We start from the raw sequence: 23,207 nt of genomic DNA on the forward strand, positions 1-23,207 counted from the left end.
AGAAATACTCAACATATCTGAAAAATGGCTAAATCAAAAAAAAAATACTGAGAGAGACCTGGTAATGATTAACAGATATTGTAAAAAGCAACGTTAAAACCTATATCTGGAAATATTAACCAAATATTTGGTTAAACATTCAAGTAAGATTAAAACATATACATGTACATTAAGTTAGGTTGAACTACATTAATTTAAAAAATATATTTTAATTAATACAAAAATATAAATCCTTGAATAGTATAGTAATTAAAACATATACATAGCAGTTCAGCAGTTAAACAATCATTCTGTCTACTACCAGGAACAACAAATTTTCTTATCTCCCAAGTTCAAGGGACATAACTCTGTCAAAATGGGTAAATGGGCACTGGCCGAGTCTAGTTAGACTCAAGTCCGTTCACAAGACTCGAGTACCCATACAAGGAAGAGTACTTATTTATTTATTTTTGTCATTTTGCCATATATGCTTATATAGGGCATTATAGGGCTAAGAGATAATGAGACATGGTGGGTAGGGTCTCCACGAGTACTCGAGTATTTGGGTACAGGCAGAGTCTAGCAAGACTCGAGTCCGTTCACAGGATTCGAGTACCAGTGCAAGGAAGAGCGCTCTCATTTAATTATATTTTGTACGTCATTTTGCCATATGCTTGTCGCCGATTACATTATAGGGCTATGAGACATGGAGGAAAAGGAAAAGCCGAATGTCACAGTGTGGATTGCAATATAATGGGCCAGTGTATCAATGGCATGATTTGGCATCCATGTTCAGCATTGGAATTAAGATCCATAATACTAGTCTACTTTATTCCTTAGTCTCATTATTATTTATTATCGGGTCCAGGTAGAGTTTGACCCTTGGGTACTCGAGTCCAATATTTTGGACTCATGGAGGCCAAACAAAAGTTGAATATATGGAATGCAATACAATGACATGATTTGGCATCCATGTTCATCACTGGAATTTAAGATGCATAATTTTGTTTTACTTTGTTCCTAAGTCTCATTATAAGTGTCAGGTACTCGGGTCCAGGTTGAGTTAGACCCTAGTGTACTCGAGTCCAATATTTTGGAGGCCCTAACCTGTAACAGTACATGATAAAAGTATACACAATATCTCAAGGCATTGTGAGAAAAAAACATCCGGAAATGTATATGTGGGACAGATGGACATACTTAAGGATGGAAATGAAACCTATAGACCCCTCCAGTTGGACCTGTAAGACTAATAAAATAATAACTTACAATGTTCACTTGGAAATGCTCTTCCAAATATACTGTTACATCCCAGGCAATTGCCTAAAAAATAAAATAAAATCCATGTTTATAATACCATATGAAACTCATTTCTTATATACAGAAAGAAAGAAAGAAATGTTTTATTTAACGACGCACTCAACACATTGTATTTACAGTTATATGGCGTCAGACATATGGTTAAGGACCACAGATATTGAGAGAGAAAACCTACTGTCACCACTTCATGGACTACTCTTTTCGATTAGCAGCAAGGGATCTTTTATATGCACCATCCCACAGATAGGGTAGTACATACCACGGCCTTTGATATACCAGTCGTGGTGCACAGGCTGCAATGAGATTCTTATATACAGAGCTAGATGGACAGCATGGAATGTGATGAAAGAGTTTATTTATTAATTAAACAATTAAAACGATGTTTAAAGTTAAATACATGTGTATCAGAATAGAGACAACAGGGCTAGCTCTGGGTGAGCAAAACAATTCGCCAGATTATCTTTAAATGTGCAAAATCCACCGTTATTTTTCAACAAAATACCAATTATTACATGAAATGTTTTCGCCAAATCAAAATAAAATTCGCCAATTGTTCCTGAAATTCGCAACTGGGGAGTGGCAAAGCTAGCCCTGAATAAGACAAAGCATTAATTTTATAGTTCATGCTGTAAGAGTTAAAGTTTGTTTTGTTTAAAGACACCACTATAGAGCACTGATTTATTAATCATTGATTATTTCATGTCAAACATTTGGTAATTTTGACATAATAGTGTTTAGAGAGGAAATCTACTATAGTTTTGCCATGCTGTAAGAAATGAATAAAGTAGGGATTCTTCCAGAGGGTATGGAGTGTAAAATTACGTACACTAAAATCTTGGAAATTAATACATAAATGTTTATAATTTTGAAAAAGATTATAGTATTAGAACTGCTGTTTAAAATGTGTTAAACTAGGGTACATGAAATCCTATGTTCAAGCCCATAACCACCTAGTAGGGGCACTTATGATTTGGGCTGGGGGGTGGGGGGGGGGGGGGGGGGGGGTGGTTTATAAACATACTCTCAAATTATTTTCTGGCAAAAAGCTTGCAAAGAAAAAAAAACTAGTGGAGCGGGATTTAGCTCAGTCCGTTGAGTGCTCGCCTGAGGTGCTTACATCACAGGATCGAACCACCTCGGTGGATCAATTCAACTGATTGGGTTTTTTCTCATTCCAACCAGTGTACATACCACAATTGGTCAAAGGCCTGTCTGTGAGAAAGTGAATATAAAATAACCCTTGTTACTAATGGAAAAATGTAGCGAGTTTTCTCAGATGACTATGTGTCAGAATTACCAAACATCTGACTTGTATGTGTATATCAAAGTACATGGTATGTGCTGTTCTGTCTGTGGAAAATTGTCTATAAAATATCCCTTGCTGCTAATTGAAAAATATAGTGCTTTTCCTCTAAGACTACAAGTTAAAAATTATCAAAATTATCAAATGTTTAATATCCAATAGCCAATGATTAATAAATCATTGTGCTCAAGTGGTGTCGTTAAACAAAATAAATGTTTTAAAAATTGGGTCTTGTTTAAAACCACCACTAGAGCACATTGATTAATTAATCATCGGCTACTGGATATGAAACATTTGGTATGTCATCCGATGAAACCCACTACATTTTTCCTAATGCAGAAAGGGATCTTTTATATGCACTTTCCCACTGACAGGAAAGCACATACCACAGCCTTTGACCAGTTGTGGTGCATTGGTTGGACAAACGTTTTAACCCAACTCATATAATTATACCTATAACATGAACTCTACTGTATACAACCCATCACATTTTCCTCAAGAATTAATCAAGAATATATGCATTTATTTATTTACATTTAATTCATGAAGAACGTATGTATTAAAAAAAAAATACATTTTAATGTCAACTTTGAGCATTTTAATTTATGCTAAAAGATTATGCCAAAATATAGATTTTCTGAAATACTATTTTTTTGTTATTCAAATCATATAACATAACATAATCCTGTCCTAATATATCATAACCGGCAGTAAAAATACATATGCCGCACAACAGATTTATTTACTACTAACCCACCTTTATACTTTATGTGAATTTGTTCAGCTGGGTTTTTTACCCGTTGCATGTTTATCCTATTTTATGTTGAAATAATGTTATCACAATAAAGGTAGGGCTATGTGCCATTTGTTACAGTGTGACTTTTTTAAAGTTTTGATCTCTAATATTGAAATAATAGGTTTAAAGGCTGACAAAAGCAAAACAGAAAGTAAATTGTTAATTGTACACATACCATTACTATTATTATCTCACACTGGACTTTGTAATTTAGTCTATCTAATACCATTGTGTTAACAGTTTGAAGTTGATAACCCCAGTACAGTGTTTGTTTTGTTTACCGACACCACTGGAGCACATTGATTAATTAATCATCGGCTACTGAATGTCAAACATTTGGCAATTCTGACTTGTAGTCATCAAAGGAAACCTGCTACATTTTAGAGAGAGAGAGAGAGAGAGAGAGAGAGAGAGAGAGAGAGAGAGAGAGAGAGAGAGACATCATTCCTACGGGCCTGGCACTGCATACGTTTTTCTGTCCAATTTCAAAAAGTGGGACGTGGGTTGTTTTGGGTTTTTTAATATTCCGATTAAATGTATTTAATATGTATTTTAGCAGCTGAAACAGCTGTTAGATAAAAGCATGTTACCATGGCAGCAAACACAGAAGAATCTTTTCAAACCCATTTCTTGCTCTAGCCAGTGCACCACGACTGGTATATCAAAGGTCGTGGTATGTGCTATCCTGTCTGTGGGATGGTGCATATAATAGATCCCTTGCTACTAATCGAAAAATGTAACGGGTTTCATCTCTATGACTGTCAAAATGGCCATGTTTGATATCCAATAGCCGATGATTAATAAATCAATGTGCTCTAGTGGTATCGTTAAACAAAACAAACTTAAAACCCATATGGGTTTTTTGTACTTACCTGCCTGAGACGTCATCTTACTATATTATGTTGTGCAGAAAGGTTATATCTGGAAATAAATAAAATATAGTCAGGAAATTTTAAATGCAAATGTCATTACCAATGATTGGAACAAAGATCACCTTTCAAAAATTACTGCCAAGGAAAGAACGTTCATGGCTGCACAACCTAACACCCAAAGACATACAGCCGAAAATGTGCAGGTGTAACATGCAATAGCCCCGCACACTTGGGTATGGGGGCATCCGCGATTTTGACACTTCACAAGAGTGGTTGATAAATCTGTTTGAGTGATTACTACTTTCATTATCAATTAACTTTTATTCTTTGGATTATGCATTGTTAGTATTTGAATTAGTGATGCGGCGTCTACGACGTAATGAATGCCTTACTTGCTTCAAACTGGTAGAATTCAGCGTGACGTAGCCAAAATGTTCAATGTTTCGCCATCTGTGATTGGCAGACTATGGAACAGATACCAGCCTCAAGTTCAGCCGGCACATGTTTCGCTAACATTCGTGAAGTATTTGATTGCCATACTAACACCCACCCTTCCCCATCTGCCAGCTTCACAACCTCGCGACACCTGCTCGATTTGACACTGTGTAAGCAACATGCAGAGTGAACATTTGAGCGGGTGTATGAGGTAATCCCAAACATTAATCTTATATTGGCAGCTGGCAGATCGAGTGTTTGCAAACTAAAAATAAACGGGGCCATAATTCTGTGAAAAATGGGTAAATTGTTGGGAGAGGTGAACTTGATCAGTAACAGAAGTTGATAAAGCTTTATACAAAATTTCATCTCAATATTTTCAGGCACTGCAAAAGCAAAGTCTGGAAAATAAATGTTTGTATCTCCTAAATTTAAGGGCCATAACTCAGTGAAAAATGTGTAAATGGCCACGAAAGTCAAACTATCCATAAAGATACATGAAAAAGCTATACACATTTTAGTTCAATATCTCACGGCATTATTAAAAAAAACATCCAGAAAAATATATTTGAGACAGACAGAGAGAAGGACGGAAATAAAACCTATAATCCCCTCATGTTGGACCGGTAGGGGACTAACAAGCATTCTGAGAGTACTCCTAAAACAATATAAGACACTTACCGGGCATCATAGTTCAAGGGCCATAACTCTGTTAAACATGGATAAATTCAATGTTTGACGGAGTTATGGCCCTTGAATAAATTAGAACAATTCTCGCCATTTTGTAATACCGAGCGGATTCTAGCAGCCACTTCCTAGCAGCCAATTAGGCTAGCAGCCAATTTCAGCAGACACGCATGGCGACGTTCTAAACACCGGACTCATACGCCTTTTATAATGCGTGTGGTGGTGTGGGCTATACGAAACTAGTTGGACAGTAGTACAGACGGATTTTTAAAGTGATACTTCAGATATTGTAAAAGTGCTTAATAAAACGGTTAAGTTGTATTTATACAGATATTAGTAACAATAAGATTGTGAAAATAAGTCTGGGTTGTTATTTTGTTTTTGTGTTGTTATTATATAAAGATACTCTTTAAAACTCTAAAATTCTTAAGTTGTAGTAAATAATAAAAATTAGCATAACAGTGTGTAAAAGCGTGTGAAATACAGGTAACAATCGAAAGGCGTACGAGTCCGGTGTTTAGAACGTCGCCATGAGTGTCTGCTGAAATTGGCTGCTAGCGTAATTGGCTGCTAGAATCCGCTCGTTTTTTGTAATGCAACTGTGTTTAGCCCAGAGGGAGCCCGGCAAAAGTGTCCCACTTTCAAAATACTGGGTTTATTTTTAACTTAGAAAAGCCAGTGTAGTGAAACCAGTTCGGAATGCGGCGTCTTATATGCACCAAACGTAATGGGATTTTCTGTTCTAAATGCTTAAATAATAAAAATATTCCAGACAATGCACGTTTAAGACATAGTTTTGTAGTTTTACACATCTACTATTAGTACTATTGTCCAAACCAAATTGTTAACTACAAAAAATTACTCTCCTACCTTTAATTGCCGTTAGATTTCCTCCAAAGTTTGTCCAGACACAAATCGCAAAAAAAAACCACTACAAATATACAGACTCCACACACGAGACTGCAACGATGTCGCCGATATCGTCTTTGCGGAGATTGCATAGGAAAAAATACATGCAGTTTTCTGCCGTCTGCCATGTTGCTTATTTGTGGAATATTCTTCAAGAGGGGTGAAAGCTTCTAAAGTATGACACAATTAATATGAAATCATTGATCTCTAGTGGTATTATTAAAAAAAATTAAAATAATAATAAATAATACGTCATCACGTTTGCTTTTATATCATAACATGTTATGACGTTGTTAGAATAAGTCCTATCCTTTCACCCCTCTTGAAGAATATTTTCACAAAAAGTGAAAATGGCAGCTGGCACAAAATTACATGCTTTTTGCCCTATGCGCTCTCAGCGAAGTCGATATAGGTGACATAGTTATCATCTGGTATGTGGAATCTATGTCATTGTAATGGGTTTTTTTCAAGATTTGTGTCTGGACAAACTTTGGAGGAAATTTAACATCAATTAAAGGTAAGAGAGTAATTTTTCGTAGTTGTTAACGATTTGGTTCGGACAAGCGCTGATGTAGGCGAAAGTTTTCGTTACAATACCGTAACTAGGCAACCTTGTCTACTGAATTTGCAATAGTTAAAAACTATTAGTTGTGGATTTCATAAAATGATCAAGTCAAATTAAAATACTGATACTCATGCCACTGTTCAAGTTCAAAGTTAACAGGTAACCGAACACCAACCTTGAATATCAAAATCCAAGATGGCGCCGTCACTTCATGATCTCCGTGCCAAAACTGGGAAAAACATCTACCAGGACATATGGTGCTAAACAACTTACAACACTAAAAAGCAGAACTCAATGTCTGCAGAGAGGAAAGGTTTCTACTAAATGTTTTTAAAAACCTGAAACATTAAAATATATTTTTTAAACACGAAGCTGCGCTCTCGGCCTTCCTTTCTCCTCCACTGTAGCCGTAGGCCTGTTTCAGTGTTTTAAAAAAACTGTTGAAACAGGAGTTAGCCTGAATAAACATCAATGTTTTCTTTTAAAAGAAAAACAAACAATATGCAAAGTCAACACCTATTATGTAATACCAATAGGCCTAATATCCGTTTGCGCTTTCACCTGTAAATTTATACATTTAGTCGCTCATTAAAAACGTCCACCTACCTGAGTTGGAAACCATTAATCTGTGCTGTATTATGACAAAGAGTATACACGTAACACCAAATAGCCAATCACTGGCAATAATATAAATAGAGTATGAGAAAAAACACATTACCTGTCTTTCAAAATAGATCTGCAAATGGGCGTAACAAAATATGATATTGCAGGGGCGTAGGCGGGGGGAGGGGAGGATTCGGTTTTTTACTATATTTTCCGTGGGAGCATCACTCAACTCCTACCCCCTACATAAGCATACGAGACAGGAGATGGGGGAGGGGTAAGCAAATCCTAAAATTCGGGTAAAAACGATAAAAGATTTTCTGCATAATTGAGCATGCCAGAAACCTTTTCAACATGTTTTTCCATCATTCTACTTAAAAATTAGTACATAATCCATGTGTGTTTCATTTGCAACCCTATAGCTGTTTGACAGTATCATAATTAAATATGAATAACTATTGTTATCCAGATTCGGGCATTTTCGTTTCATTCGAACAAAAGGCAGCCTGTCCCCCAACAATAATGGGAGCCCGTACGTCTTATGTGGGCACACTATAACCTTCGTTCGGCACGCCACGAGCCTTACCTAGCTGGGTTTCGCATAAGTTTAATGTTATGAGTGAAATCGAAAACGATCAGACTAAAATGACTGATGTGTCAGATTTAAAGGGACATTCCTGAGTTTGCTGCAAATTTTAAAGATGTTACCGACTAACAGAGACTTTTTAACAATTGTAATTTACATATCAAATATATGTTTCTATAAAATATTAGTGGCCAGGGCCGTAGCTAGGATTTTTTGTTTGGGGGGGGGGGGCAGGGCCGTACCCTGACCAAAATCCAGGGGGGGGCACTCAATTTTATAAATAATTTTTAACATACTATAAAGATTAAACATTTCTATGCTATTACTGGAGATATATAAAAAAAAAAAGGACAAGATTCTCGGGGGGGGGCAGCTGCCCCCCCCTGCCCCCCCCCCCGGAGGGTACGGCCCTGGGGGGGGCAACTGAGTCTAAAACTCCTTTTCTTTAAGTTTCTATAATGCTTTCCGAATTTTTTCTTGGGGTGGGGTGGGGGGCTACGGCCCTGATGGCTGTATATTAAACGTGTTTCTGATCGTTCTAATATTTGTATTAGTTAGCGTAAATTTAATTTAATTTCGTAGGCTACGTACGAAATTATTTAAGACAAAATCCAGTTTGGGCTTCTTACAAATATTAAGACGACCAGAAACACATTGAATATACAGACACTGATATTCTAAACAAGAAAATATAATTAATATGTAAGTTTAATCGTAGAAATATTTTATTAGTAGGAATTAAACATTTTACAATGCTGCACTCAGGAATGTCCCTTTAAGAAAAGTGTTCATTTTAGGCGTAGCAGACATACACGGTCTCCGTTTCGTCACTGGAAATAAACAGTGTCGTCCCACCCTAGTCTCCGATATAATACGTAGAAAATAGTTGACCTACAGTCCGTCCCACAGTGAATGCTTTTTTTTCATAGTATGGAATTTACTACAAGTTATTTATTTCTGAGCCGATTGAAAATAGTATTTTTCTGTTATTTCCAAAACACGTTTACTTTTCTTCTTACGTCAAACCACACTGAAATTATTTACAAAAACCAACAAAAACAAAACAAAAACAACAACACAATTTTATAGAATGATGAGACGGACTGTAGCATTATCACTGTTATCTAACCCAGAGTTTTTCAAAACTTTAGAGGCTATAGTCTGCCCTACTGACCTACTTCTTCAACCGTGTGGGCTTTCCAGATAATAGTATTTACATTTAGTAAACAGTAGGCTGTAGGAGAAGTTTAACCGCGGTTAACCGCAACTGTGTTCATATTGTCAACAAGATTATAGTCTGCTGGCGTGGACTTTCCAACTCATTTAAATATTTGCCAGACAGTCTGCGCACGAGACTTTAAAGGGACATTCCTTACTTTGCTGCATTGTAAGATGTTTCCGACTAATAAAATATTTCTACGATTAAACTTACATCTTAAATATATTTTCTTGTTTAGAATATCAGTGTCTGTAAATTCAATGTCTTTCTGGTCGTCTTAATATTTGTAAGAAGCCCAAACTGGATTTTGTCTTCAAATAATTTCGTACGTACGAAAAAACGCCATATAACCGTAAATAAAATGTGTTGAGTGCGTCGTTAAATAAAACAGTTCTTCTTTTTCTTTCGGTGGCGCAGTGGTTAAGTCATTGGCTGGTAGATACAGGGTTCACAGCCCAGTACCAGCTCCAACCCAAAGCGAGTTCTTAAAGGCTCAATGGGTAGGTGCAACAGTAAGGCCACAGCACCTTCTTTCTCACTAACCACTAACCCACTGTCCTGGACATACAGCCCAGATAGCTGAGGTGCGTGCTCAGGACATCGTGCTTGAACCGTAATTGGATATAAACACGAAAATAAGTTGAAAAGAAAATTTCTTTCAAACGTTTAATTTAAAACTCGTGGTTTAGAAAGGTATCTTTGTCATGGTATCTAACGGCCAGTCAAGTAGCATTCTCCATTTATTCTTCATAATGTTCTTGGAGGGAGGGGAGGCGGAACGTATCCCAGTGGTAAAGCGTTCGCTTTTTGTGGGGTCGGTCTGGGAACGATCCCCGCCGGTGGGCCCATTGGGCTATTTCTCGTTCCAGCCAGTGCTCCACGACTGGTATGTTAAAGGCCTGTGGAATTGATCATATAAGTTATTGGTTTTAGGTACCTTTAACCATAATAATAGGACGTTAAAAGGATACCCTCTAGCAGAAACCCTGGGACTGCAACCCATTTAAATTTCCAAAAGTATTAATTACACTACCTGCGAAGAAGTCAGCGGTATAGATAAAAAGGGAAATAAGTACAGAAACACAACAGAGAAAAGGTCAATCTTAGAAGTTCTACCATTGACGTCACTGCGTTCACCTAACGAAAAAAACACGAATACGATATTTACGGAAATATTATTCTATATTTTTTCAGCAACGATACGTGAAACAAAATAGATTGCAATCAACTAACGTAAAAAATCAACAATGTGGTTGTAAAACAAATCCATTCTACTAAACACCCTCCGGTAAACAGGAAAGAGTGCGACGTTTCTAACTGCGTTCAGGCGCATGCGTTTGCAAAAAGTATCGTAACGCGCATGTGCGGTTCGTCATTTTCCATTTTTAAGGCCACTACATGAAAAAAATATGTTTCTTAACTATGCACAGTTGACGAACACTTAGTTTAATATTTTTTTAAAAGGAAAAATTCAATTTGTCAAGCGTTCTGGTCATTTCCGCGTTTTATCAACACACATCGTTAATATTTGATGTCAGTACCGATAGGCATTACGTTTATACAGTATAGTTTGTAAAATATATATATTTTTTTAATGAATTGATTCATAATTAACACAATTTATACAATCAAAACTATTTACAATGGTTATATATTATGAATACTATTCACTACAATACAGGCACAAACATGTAGCATACCTTTTGTAGATCGAATATAATAATAAAAACAAATTCTAACAATAGGGGTCTTAAAAATCGTAAAAGTTAAATGCTTTGGCCTTGTTGATCTGGCACGTGTGTGGTCATGTGACACGCACCGAATATTAATTCATCTTTCTCCATTTTAAGTCAATTTCTACGAGTCATGTGGACCCGATATAGGTAATTTTAAGGAATAAACAAAAACGACAGTAAAATTAATGGTTTAAGGGGTTTGTAAAGTTTTGTATTTAGATACTTACTTTTCTCAACTTTATTGTTTATAAAAATGTTCCTGAACTGTGAAGAAAAACCTCATAAATGAACGACATGCCGATGACAACAAATCGGATGTTTATTGCGCGAACCGTTCACGAGAAAACAAAGTGAACGGAATTTGAAGCATAACGCAGTTAGGGACGTTGACGATACGTATACAAATGCGAACAAATCGGTGCGAAAACATGTTCCGTTCTCGTGTAAGTTAAAAAACAAATATAAATCATGCATCATTTTCACAAACCTTAAAATAGTAATTGATTCCCCCTCTTGCAAAAGTGTTTATTATTTCCTTCCAATTCACTCTCCGACTTTCCACTCTCAGATCGGTCGTCTGCTATTTGGGTTTGTCAGCTGACCAGCCGAAAAAAAACATTAATGACGTGTTACGGCTTGTATGGAGGCGCATAAAGGCCACATAATATTAACACAAATCTGTAACGTCACACATTGTTGTTGGGTTTTTTTTTTTTTTTTTTTTTTTTTTTTGGTTGACTGAATCACTTAGAGAATGAACGAGAGCGTCAACATATTTGTTACTTTAAACATTTTTTTATTATTATTATAAACTGCATGAACACAAATATAAATAATAATACTGATAATAATATTTTAAAAATAATAATAATAATAATAAAAAAAAAAAAGCACTGAAAAGATGATAATTGGAAAGAACACAATAACTTACCTTTATCACCCCTGCCTGGACCATCCACCTCATTGAAAACAATTCAATTTCCCATGAGGAAAGTGAAGGGTCTGATTTAGAGGAATCGAAATGCTGTGTAATTTGTAAACAGTTTTCTCTACCAGCACACTAAGAATGTGTAAATCTTGTGAGTGTCAAGTGGGTACAACATTATAAAGGTGATCACTAGAAACGTCTTATAATATTATTCCAGTGATACCAAGGTTGTAAGGACAGACAACACGTTTTTATTCAGAATCCCGTTTTCCGATAAGCCACGCGGTAATACTAACAGGGCGTGCTATGCTATTAGGTCTACCTAAATTTAGCTAATTGTTCAACTAATATTGGCATATTATGTATATCTGAACTAGACAATAGCATAACGCTTTACAAAACTCACCTCTCGGATGCCTTTCACTCAGGAAAGTTGACTAGCCACATGATGAATGCAGCCACAGCCCCAACATCAATGCTGTTACACATTGTGAAATTACCTATTTTTGCTGGGGTCCGTTTGGATCCTAGCATAAAAATCGACCTTACCACCTAATACCTTGATAGCATCTGAAAGTATCACATGGCCTGAAGCAGGCTAGGGTAGACCAACAAACTCCTAAAACCCTGACACCAAAGTGCAGCTAGTAAAAATTTGACATGCAAAAGATACCATCCGTGGTCCGATCGGACCCCAGTTGGTAGGATTAAGGTTAACCATATGTCTGTAAATAAAATGTGTTGAGTGCGTTGTTAAATAAAATATTTTCTTCCTTCCACCCCATTCCGAAAATACGGAAACGTCGGCTGTTTAGTTTGCAACAAGGAACAATGAGAGATAGCTTAGCCTTTGGGGTGAAAAAGTCGACCTGCTGTTGACTGCTGGGTTGATGGAGGAAGTAAAACTCCCATTCTAAGTTTTTGTTTAACGACACCGTTAGAGCACATTGATTAATTAATCATCGATCGGCTACTGGATGTCTACCAATCTAAGATTCAAGGATCATTAAAGGGACAATTCAGAATGCCATTGTAAGATGTTCCGACTAATAAAAATATTTTAATGACTAAAATTACATACTAAATATTGTTTCTTCTTTATGTAAGGGGGGGGGGGGTAACAATCATAGGTCCAGAGGGAGCAGATTGACTACCTTCACCCTCAAATATGAATATAGTAAATATGTATTAATATAAATAAGAAAGACGAGGTTCATGATCTGAAGGGCTTTAATAATAGGGTTAAATAATTATAAGTGAATTAGAACACTGGGGTTTCCATACAGGATCATTTATCCCCAGGATCTATAACTCAATATACAAGTAGTGTATATCCCACAGGTATAGCCCTAATATTTAGCAAAATAGAAAACAGTTATATAAATACATGTTCAACAAAAGTGTAGGCTAATCAATTAAATAGCATTAGTAACCAAACTTCATCTATCAAACCAAATAGACATAATCATTAATATCAACACCCTTCCACAATATCATTAAACCATGGCTTCAAGAAGAAGTAACATGAATAAGACATTTGTAATCATCCTCAACCCATATAAATTTGGCCGGCACTAATGCAACAAGTTAACAATACAAAATAGATTATTTCTAAACACTTAATAAGAACTGTCACTCTATTATTAGAAGTGCATTTTTATTTTAATATTATCCTGATAAACATTTTTTCCTATTCTAATTATGTAAAGTTGTATAAGTTTCTTCTCTAGTGTACATGTAAATCCTTCACATAAAAACAAAGTGAGAAAGCTGAGACCAATGTTTATGTTGCAGCCGAGGATTTACCAGATATCAGTGTCAAACTGGTCATCTGCTAAAGGAATGACCCCAGGTCATCCTGACCATTTCCCAAAATTCCAAGTGCTTTGTTCTCTTAGAGTTAGAGCTGTTGGTGCTAATTAGGACACACACCATAATCCCCTACTGAGAGAGAGAGAGGCTAAATGCCAACTGTTCCCTTGCAGTAATCGTTTACATTTGTGATCATTTGGTGATAAAATATATTTTGTTCACTAACTCAGCTCTTTCCTTTCAATACTAATGTGACGGAACATGCGCTTAAATTTGTTTCGCCTGTGGCGATTTTTAATTGTGTTAGAGGGCCGTGTGCAGTTTCATTGCCCGTAGCGCAGATGGGCAACTTGTTACGTAATACTTCTGCGCGACGGTCCTCGATCGGTACGCCTAATACACACCCAGCCAGGTGCGGAGGCCATGTGGCTAGTAGTTACGTAATATCTCCGATAGTGCTGTTTATGGCCAGGAGACTGACGATCAGAGAGAAATATACCGACTCTAGTAGAGGTAGAATATGAGATGATACGTGAGGTACCGCCTTGTACCCCCAGGCGTTTTCTGATTTTTGAATAAATAGCTAGGATTTAGAGATATCGAGAACGGAAACATTTGGAAGGCGTCCAGGAGGAACGTTGTCCGTTTGGACTGGTAAATATTTTATTTCTGCTCTGTTGTATAACCTTGATGTGATTGATGTGACTTTAAATATTTTAATACTGTATTATACCAATATTCTTTAAACAGTGTCTTCGGTCATCTGACGAAGTAAATCGTAGACTTTTTGTTCTAACATTATACGAGTATTTGGTAATATAAAGCTTAGCTAGTCATCCTACACGACCTAGGTAAACTGTAGGTTATTGTCTTTATTGTGATAAGTATTAATTCTGTGTTACAAGGTTACTGAATGAGTAGTTAGGGGTAATTAAAAATTAACCCATTAGGAATAGAGCTGTAATTCCTTTATTAATTAAGTTCCCCAAGAAGCGTTCCTAAATTATCACACGTTACTGAACGAGTAGTAAGGGTTAATTAAAAATTAACCAGTTAGGAATGGTGTTATAATTCCTTTATTAATTAACTTCTCCTGGAAGCGTTTCTCAATTATCACACGTGTGGGTGTGGTGTAAGGTGAAGTGATTCGCATATTGTGTAACTAGACACCTAGAGATTAACTAATTAAGTGATCAGTTCTGGGTTGTTATTATTGCTGTTATTAATTAACTACTACGGCTGTACATTTGTCAGCGTAGGATAATACAGATTCCAAAGTGTATTGTGTTTTGTTGTGTTTCTAGTGAGCTAAACGTGCTATAATAATATATACTTTATATAAGATCGTATCTCTGATCATACCTAGAGACGAGCCATACTAGGGTTTAACAGCCTGTTACAGAGAGATCTAATAGATATACAGTTAGGAGAGATATTTTCATAATCGTGTTCTATTCAGTTACAGGAATTATAGAATCCCCGTGACAGGAGTAGAAAATTGGGGCGCTCGTCCTGGATCTGAAACGGGACATGCATATTTAAAAAAGTATTGTTTGTAAATGGGGGCTTTATAAATTAATTTTACAAATAACCAGAAGTAGCACGTTGTTCACTAGAAAATTAATTAATATTAAGTGCGTCATATCTAAACATGGATAAGAATTTGCTGGATAGGCCTACGCTCAGTGTAGTGGAGATTAAGCGAGCACGTAAGGCCGAGTTAGTTGAAATCGCGGGTGAGCGAGAAATTGATTTAACATCAGCTAAAACCTTAGGAGATATAAGGACAATTATTATCCAGGAAGTTTTTGGTGATAGTCCTGTTATGGAAGACAGTGAGATTGTTCCAGAGATAGAGATAAATGAGTTAAGTGTGGAACAACAATTAGCTTTTAAAAAGCTTGAGTACGAAAGAGAGGAACGTGCATTAGATAGAGAGAGAGAGAGAGAGAAAAAGAAGGTAGAGATAGAGAAGATAGAGAGAGGGATAGAGAAGATAGAGAGAGGGATAGAGAAAAGAGAGAGAGAGAGAGAGAGAGAGAGAGAGAGAGAGAGATAGGGATAGAGAATTCCAGTTAGCAAAATTAAAAGTGGAACATGAGTTAAAGTTGAATACTGAAGAAGTTAGACATGAGGCAGGAAATGGTTTTAACATGTCGGAGGCTTATAGATCAGTGCCTGTATTTGACGATCAGGAGGTAGACATGTTCTTTCAACTTTTTGAACGGGCCGCTAAGCAGCTAAATTGGCCGCAGTCTAAGTGGACATTGTTAGCCGTGTCTAAGTTTAAGGGGAAGGCTAGTATAGCTTATAATTCAATGAGTGATGAGCGAGCAAGTCAGTACGACCTAGTTAAGGCTGCAGTGTTGAGGGCTTATGAATTACGACCTGAGGATTATCGTTTACGAGTTGAGAAAAACGCAGAGTCAGTCTTATAGTGAGTTTGTGGGTAAGAAGGCAGGGATGTTTGATAAATGGGTGGTGTCTCATCAGGTAGAGTCATATACCGAGTTACGGGAGTTGTTGATCTTACAGGACATTAAAAATGGATTACCAGTTAGCTTACGTATTCATTTAGAGGATCGTGATGTCAAAAAGATAGAGGAGGCAGGCATAGTGGCAGATGATTACGTGTTAATACACAAAGCTCAGGCAGTACCGGGTAGCTCTTTACAACAGGGTGATAAGAAGAAATTTCAGCCAGGTTTTTCCCGGGAAAGTAACTATCGGGGAGAGTCATCTAGCTGGTCAGCTAGTCAGGCAAGGAATGCACCTGGTAGGCAAAGTAAGGATAGACCTGCATTATCAGCCAATGCACGAACTTTTCGTCCACATTGCAGTTACTGTAAAAAGGATAACCATCTTATCGGGGACTGTTTTAAAAGGAAACGCGATAATGCGCAAGTGGTCGGTTTAGTGAGGTCAGCTCCGTTAGCGAGTGAGTTAATGGTTAGTACCATGGTAGAGAAAGTAAACCCGTATGTGTCCACTGGTATGGTTTGTGATGTGAAACAAGAATTGAGTCCTAAGGCTATATCAATCTATAGAGATACCGGGTGTAGTCAGAGTTTGATCACGCAAGAGAGTTTAGCTGGTATTGAAAATTCAGACATAGAACGTAGTTTGGCCTTAACCTCGGTTACTGGAGAAAATATGGTTGTCAGGTTACATAAGGTTTTCTTGTGTTCGAAGTTTGTGACGGGACCAGTCATTATGGGTGTTGTGAAGGACTTGCCTTTTGAAAACATAGGAGTTTTGTTGGGTAATGATTTGACTAGTCAATGTTGTCAGCCGCAATGTGGCCAATTGTTAATTGAAGACAGCCCTTTACCCATAGAAGAGTGTGAGGTTGATGGGACTAGATATCCTGCGTGTGTAATGACTAGGGCTATGGCCAGTAGGTTAGCACGAGACCCAGAGGATATTTGTGATTTGTCTGATACGTGTGTGAGCCATGAAATTGGAGTGGATGAGGTTATCAGTAATATGGTAGATAAGTCAACTGAGGAATTAAATGTGGTGGAACCTGTTGATCTCCCGCAGAGGGGAATTGAACCAGTTGTGTTTGATAGAGGGGATTTACCTTGTAATAGACAAGAGTTAATTCTAGAGCAGGGGGCTGATCCAAGTTTGTTGGCAGCTCGCACTACATTGTTAACTAAGGGTGAGATGAAGGATCAGATCTCAGGGTATTATATGGACATGGGAGTGTTAATGAATAAGATTGTGGAAAAGGTTGTGCCTGATAGTGAGGAATGTGTGACAAGATGTAGAATTGTGGTGCCCTCTAAGTACCGTCCGTCATTGTTATTGTTAGCACATGAGGACGTGTTTGCTGGCCACTTAGGGCGGAATAAAACTCATAGTAAACTTGCCTCAGAGTTTTATTGGAAGGGAATGTTTGCAGATGTCAGTAAGCATTGTATGTCATGTCATGTGTGTCAGGTTGTGGGCAAACCAAATCAGCTAATTCCTCCCTATCCCCTGCAGAAGGTTCCCATAGTTGGGGAAGCCTTTTCAAAAGTGTTGATAGATGTCGTGGGGCCATTACCGAAAAACGCGTTCAGGCAACCAATTCTTGTTAACAATTATGTGCTTAACTACGCGTTTTTCCAGAGGCGATTCCCTTAAGGAAGGTTACTGCGTCGGTTGTAGCTAGTGCGCTGCTTAAGTACTTTACGTACACAGGTTTACCAGGTGAAATTCAAAGCGACCGGGGTACGAACTTTATGAGCAAGTTAATCCAGCAAGTACTGTCTATGTTAGATATACGACAGATTCGTTCTGCTGCATTCCACCCTGAGAGCCAGGGCGCCATAGAACGTTTCCACTAGAGCATGAAAAGTATGCTCCGCTGCCATTGTTTCGACAATGGTACTGACTGGGACCAGTCAATTCCTTTCGTGTTGTTCGCAGCACGGGATGCTAAGCAGGAATCCTTAGGATTCACCCCATTTGAGTTGGTCTATGGGCATTCAGCCCGAGGCCCTCTCAAATTGGTAAAAGATAGTTGGTTAGACAAGGATAATGCCGAAAACCTGCTGATTTATGTAGGGAGAGTTAGAGATAGGTTGTGGCAGGCGACCGAACTGGCTAGGAAGCACCTGAGCTATGCTCAGAACAAAATAAAATCAGTGTTTGATAGGAAGGCTAAGAGTCGGGAATTTAAACCAGGGGATAAAGTGCTGCTGTACCTTCCCATTAAACGGGGTTCATTACAGAACCGGTATTTCGGTCCCTATGTTGTGCACAAACGGGTTAATGAGACAGGGTATGTGATAAACACTCCTGATAGGGTTAGGAAAAGTAGGTATTGTCACATCAATTTGCTAAAAGGTTATTTTGACAGACTGCCGATAGTTCCAGTGTTGCCTGTCCAAATTGAGAGTCACTCAATTTCCTGTGATGATGTCAAGACTGCGGAGATCAAATTAACCAACAGCCAGATTCTAGCAGACTTGAGTTCCTATCTACAGCACCTTGACAGCCCCCAGCGAGCAAAGCTGACTACGTTGATACAAGACAATGTTTCCATTTGTCAGGACTTTCCAACGGTTACCAATACTTTAATCCAGGATGTGAGCTTGGAACCCAACGCTACACCGATTCGACAGCATGCTTATCGGATAAATCCTGTAAAACGTGCGGCACTAAAAAAAGAGATAGATTACATGTTGGAACACGACATTCTGGAACCATCAAACAGTCAGTGGGCATCACCTGTTATTCTGATTCAAAAGGGAGATAACAGTTTCCGGGTGTGCGCTGACCTACGTCGCGTGAATCAACTCATCAAGGCAGATGCCTACCCTCTACCCCGCCTTGACGATTGCATCGACCGAGTTGGACACGCGCAATACATCACCAAATTGGACCTACTGAAGGGTTTTTATGCCATTCCATTAACGGAGGAAGCTAAGGACATTCTGGCGATCATCACACCTGACGGCCTCTTCCAATTCCGAGTAATGCCGTTTGGGTTGAAGACTGCCCCTGCTGCCTTTCAAAGGATGATGAATCAGGTGTTATCTGATTTAGAAAACGTCAGTGTGTATCTGGACGATGTGGTGTTAGCCACCGACACTTGGGATGAACATTTAACCGGGTTACAACTAATATTCAGTCGCCTACAGAAAGCTAACTTGACTGTGAACCTGGGCAAATGTGAATTCGTGAGAGCTTCAGTGACCTACTTAGGTCATACTGTCGGACATGGTTGCGTCGCCCCACTGCAGGCCAAGACACTAAGCATCAGCCAGTACCCTGCACCGACCAACCGTCGTGAAGTTCACCGGTTCCTTGGCATGGCCGGTTATTATCGTCGTTTCTGCGCTAGATTTGCGACGGTAGCGGCCCCCATCACATCGCTGCTAAAGAAGGAAACGAAGTTCCAGTGGTCAGTTGAATGCGAGAAGTCATTTAACCGTCTCAAGCAGATGCTCTCCTCGTCTCCCGTGATGGCAGCGCCAGACTACCGAATGCCGTTCAAGCTAGCTGTGGATGCCAGTGACGTGGGAGCTGGACCTGTGCTGTTCCAGGAAGACGGAAATGGACTGGACCATCCTGTAAGTTTCTTCTCGAAAAAGTTTGACAAACACCAGGTGAACTATTCCACTATAGAGAAGGAAGCTTTGGCCATGGTACAAGCTCTGAAGCATTTTCAGATCTACGTGAAATCGGCAGTGCACCAAGTGGTGGTCTTTACTGATCATAATCCGCTTACTTTCATTCACAGGATGAAAGCCACCAACCAGAGAGTTTTGAGGTGGAGTCTTCTTCTGCAAGAATACCCAATTACCATTGAACATATCAAGGGCACATCCAATGTAATCGCTGATGCCCTGTCCCGAAGTTGAACGTTATGATAATGTGTTGACATTCCTGATTTCTGTTTTGTTTTGATATATTTTATTTGTATACCAGGGACTCAGAGACTCAGTGTGATTACTGGTAGTCACCCTATTATTACATGTGTTATAAATGTCCGTATGCGTCGGTTAACGCACCTTTTTGTTTTAATGTAGTATATTTCCCTATTCCTAGAGTAGAGGAAATATCCTTTTTGAGGTGGGGGTGTGTGACGGAACATGCGCTTAAATTTGTTTCGCCTGTGGCGATTTTTAATTGTGTTAGAGGGCTGTGTGCAGTTTCATTGCCCGTAGCGCAGATGGGCAACTTGTTACGTAATACGTGTAACGGTGAAGTGATTCGCATATTGTGTAACTAGACACCTAGAGATTAACTAATTAAGTGATCAGTTCTGGGTTGTTATTATTGCTGTTATTAATTAACTACTACGGCTGTACATTTGTCAGCGTAGGATAATACAGATTCCAAAGTGTATTGTGTTTTGTTGTGTTTCTAGTGAGCTAAACGTGCTATAATAATATATACTTTATATAAGATCGTATCTCTGATCATACCTAGAGACGAGCCATACTAGGGTTTAACAGCCTGTTACAGAGAGATCTAATAGATATACAGTTAGGAGAGATATTTTCATAATCGTGTTCTATTCAGTTACGGGAATTATAGAATCCCCGTGACAACTAACAATGTCTTTAATATAATTGATCCCAGCATAAACATTTATAATAATCAAACCATTAACCTCGTTAATGAATACATATGCATGCAATATTCTAATATTAATTATTCAAATAAGTACAGAGATGAGCCTTTTACTAAAAAGGGCACCTCTATTTAAAAGCATACTAAATATGTGTCCACTAAATACAGGTTTTGTACTGTCTACTTGGACATTCGTTTATGAAAATGACTGATCACTTATGTACCATTTAAGTACAAATTATGAAAAGTATAATATACATATCTGCAAAAGTTTAATATGAATGAACAAACTACTATTTAATGATGCCAGTATCACTTACCCCACACGACCAGAGTCCAAACCTGAACAAAAACAAGCAATTGTCAGTCGCGTTTTACAGAGAAATAAATGAAAGCAATAATGCATTAATTGGATCTTTTTAAGATTCCCTCTCACCAAGAGTTAATATAAATTGCTAAAGCAGCGGTTTATCTCTTTTGAGCTAATAAAACTGCGCCAACATATTTAATGTCAAATAAAAGCTCCCAAACTATATAGTGCAAGAAAATGTCGATAATTATGATACATCATATGGAACCTTATGACATCTTTGTTCTTTCTTTCTTAAACATTATGGTAACAGTACTAACAGGAAATCACTTACTAATCGTTAATATACTTTCGAGAGAGAAACCAACTTTATAAAATACTATAACTATGCATTCAATCTTATAAAAATTATCAATAGCGTGATTCCTAAATAGCAAATATACTTCATTATAACTAAATGTAATACGATGCTTACCTTACGATGGCTCGAGTAACTCGGTGTTGATTGCTCGGTGACCAGAGTGGAATGCCTTGTGTGAGATTCACACCAAGAACAAAGAACTTTGGCCCTTTTCCACATATGGTCATGTCACATGGCCATGAAAGCTGTCCCTTCTGGCACCAGCCTTCCAAACATAATACTGTAAGTCTTTAGAGAGTGGTTGGTTGTGTTCTTTTATAGAAAGGGAGGAAATATACATGCAGCAAATAAAACAATGATAGTGCATTTTCACCACCACTGAAGCAGGCAAATCCTGACCTTCAAGATATAAGAAATTATATATTATATATATTTCACTATCGTACATTTAGAATATAGGTGTCTGTATATTCAGTGTTTCTTGTTGTCCTATTATTTGTATGTAGCCCAAACTGGATTTGGTTTCCCAACAATTTTGTACGTACGAAAAAAACATATATTGGGAAACGAAATGAAGTTTCAGCTAGTACAATACTGGGGCGATCAGAAACACATTTAAATATACAGACACTGATATTTTATGCAGGAAAATGTATTTAATTCAAAGTTGTTGTCCTTGAAACGTCTCTGGTAGTCCGCAACGTCTTAACAATTGCAACAAACTCCGGACTTTCCCTTTAATAAACTGAAAGCAGAAGAAATAGTTGGTAATTTCACCTTTTTCACCAGCTCAAGAACACCCTCTGTTACTGTACTCAGATTATTTTTTGTTCTACCACTGAGTTGGAGACAGCCGTCTGACATTAACTTTTGACCAGGGTCTGAAACAAATGGAGTATCACTTTAATGATTGAAAGCCATTGCATGGAGTAATTAACCCAAGAAGGTCCCCCTATTAGTTAGATGGTATCTGTATTGTTGGTAGTTTTAGAGGATTATGGTTATCATTATTTCGCCACTCGTCCATAAATGACAGAACGTCTAAAGATAAGGGTTCCAGCTGCAAAACCAAAAGAGGGGATATAAGCTGGGAGTTCTTGTCTGTATAGGGACTTGGGTGGCGGTCAGGGAAGAGGTGGAAAATGCTGTCAGCTGGGCAAACTATAGTAGTCCAGTTGACATAAGTTACTATATTTGACTGCTCTTTTGTAAGTGAAAGGTATTTTGTTGTCGCATTCAAGTAGTATAATTATATGTATTCTTGTTATGCTTAGTGAGGGGAGGACAGCTGGTAATCTAAGTGAGACCGAATAAAGTAAAGTGTAGGCGTCGCTTACCCAGAAGTTACGAATAGTTATAATATCTATAACTGGTAATCCTAGTCATGACCTGGTAAATTGTAGGTTATTTGAATATTGTATGTAGGGAAGACTGAGGATAATAATCAATTATTGTAAGGTTTGTTACTGTTTTAACTGTGAGGGGTAACTAAAATTGGATAAAGAAAATAACGTTATTTCTGATGCGCAGTTTGGTTTCAGAAAACATGTCCACAGTTGATGCTATTTTTATATTACAGTTTTTGATAAATCGAGCACTGAAAAATAAGAAACGATTATATTGCTGCTTTGTAGACTATAAAAAGGCTTTTGATTTTATAAATAGACAAAATTTGTGGTACAAGCTAATTAAACAGGGCATAGAAGGCAAAATGT

The 23,207-nt window shown here is 37.8% G+C and overlaps 1 protein-coding gene across 1 annotated transcript in view; it reads right to left on the reverse strand.

Moving 5' to 3' along the window:
- The window catches only part of LOC121380107, a 76,457-nt gene extending 64,885 nt beyond the window's left edge, over nt 1–11,572 (reverse strand). The window contains exon 1 of the mRNA XM_041508875.1: nt 11,498–11,572. The gene's annotated coding sequence lies outside the window, so the exon portion shown is untranslated. The remainder of the gene's footprint in view (nt 1–11,497) is intronic.
- Between the last annotated feature and the right edge of the window lie 11,635 nt (nt 11,573–23,207).

Source organism: Gigantopelta aegis, chromosome 8 (assembly GCF_016097555.1).
Source record: "Gigantopelta aegis isolate Gae_Host chromosome 8, Gae_host_genome, whole genome shotgun sequence".
Lineage (NCBI taxonomy): Eukaryota > Metazoa > Mollusca > Gastropoda > Neomphalida > Peltospiridae > Gigantopelta > Gigantopelta aegis.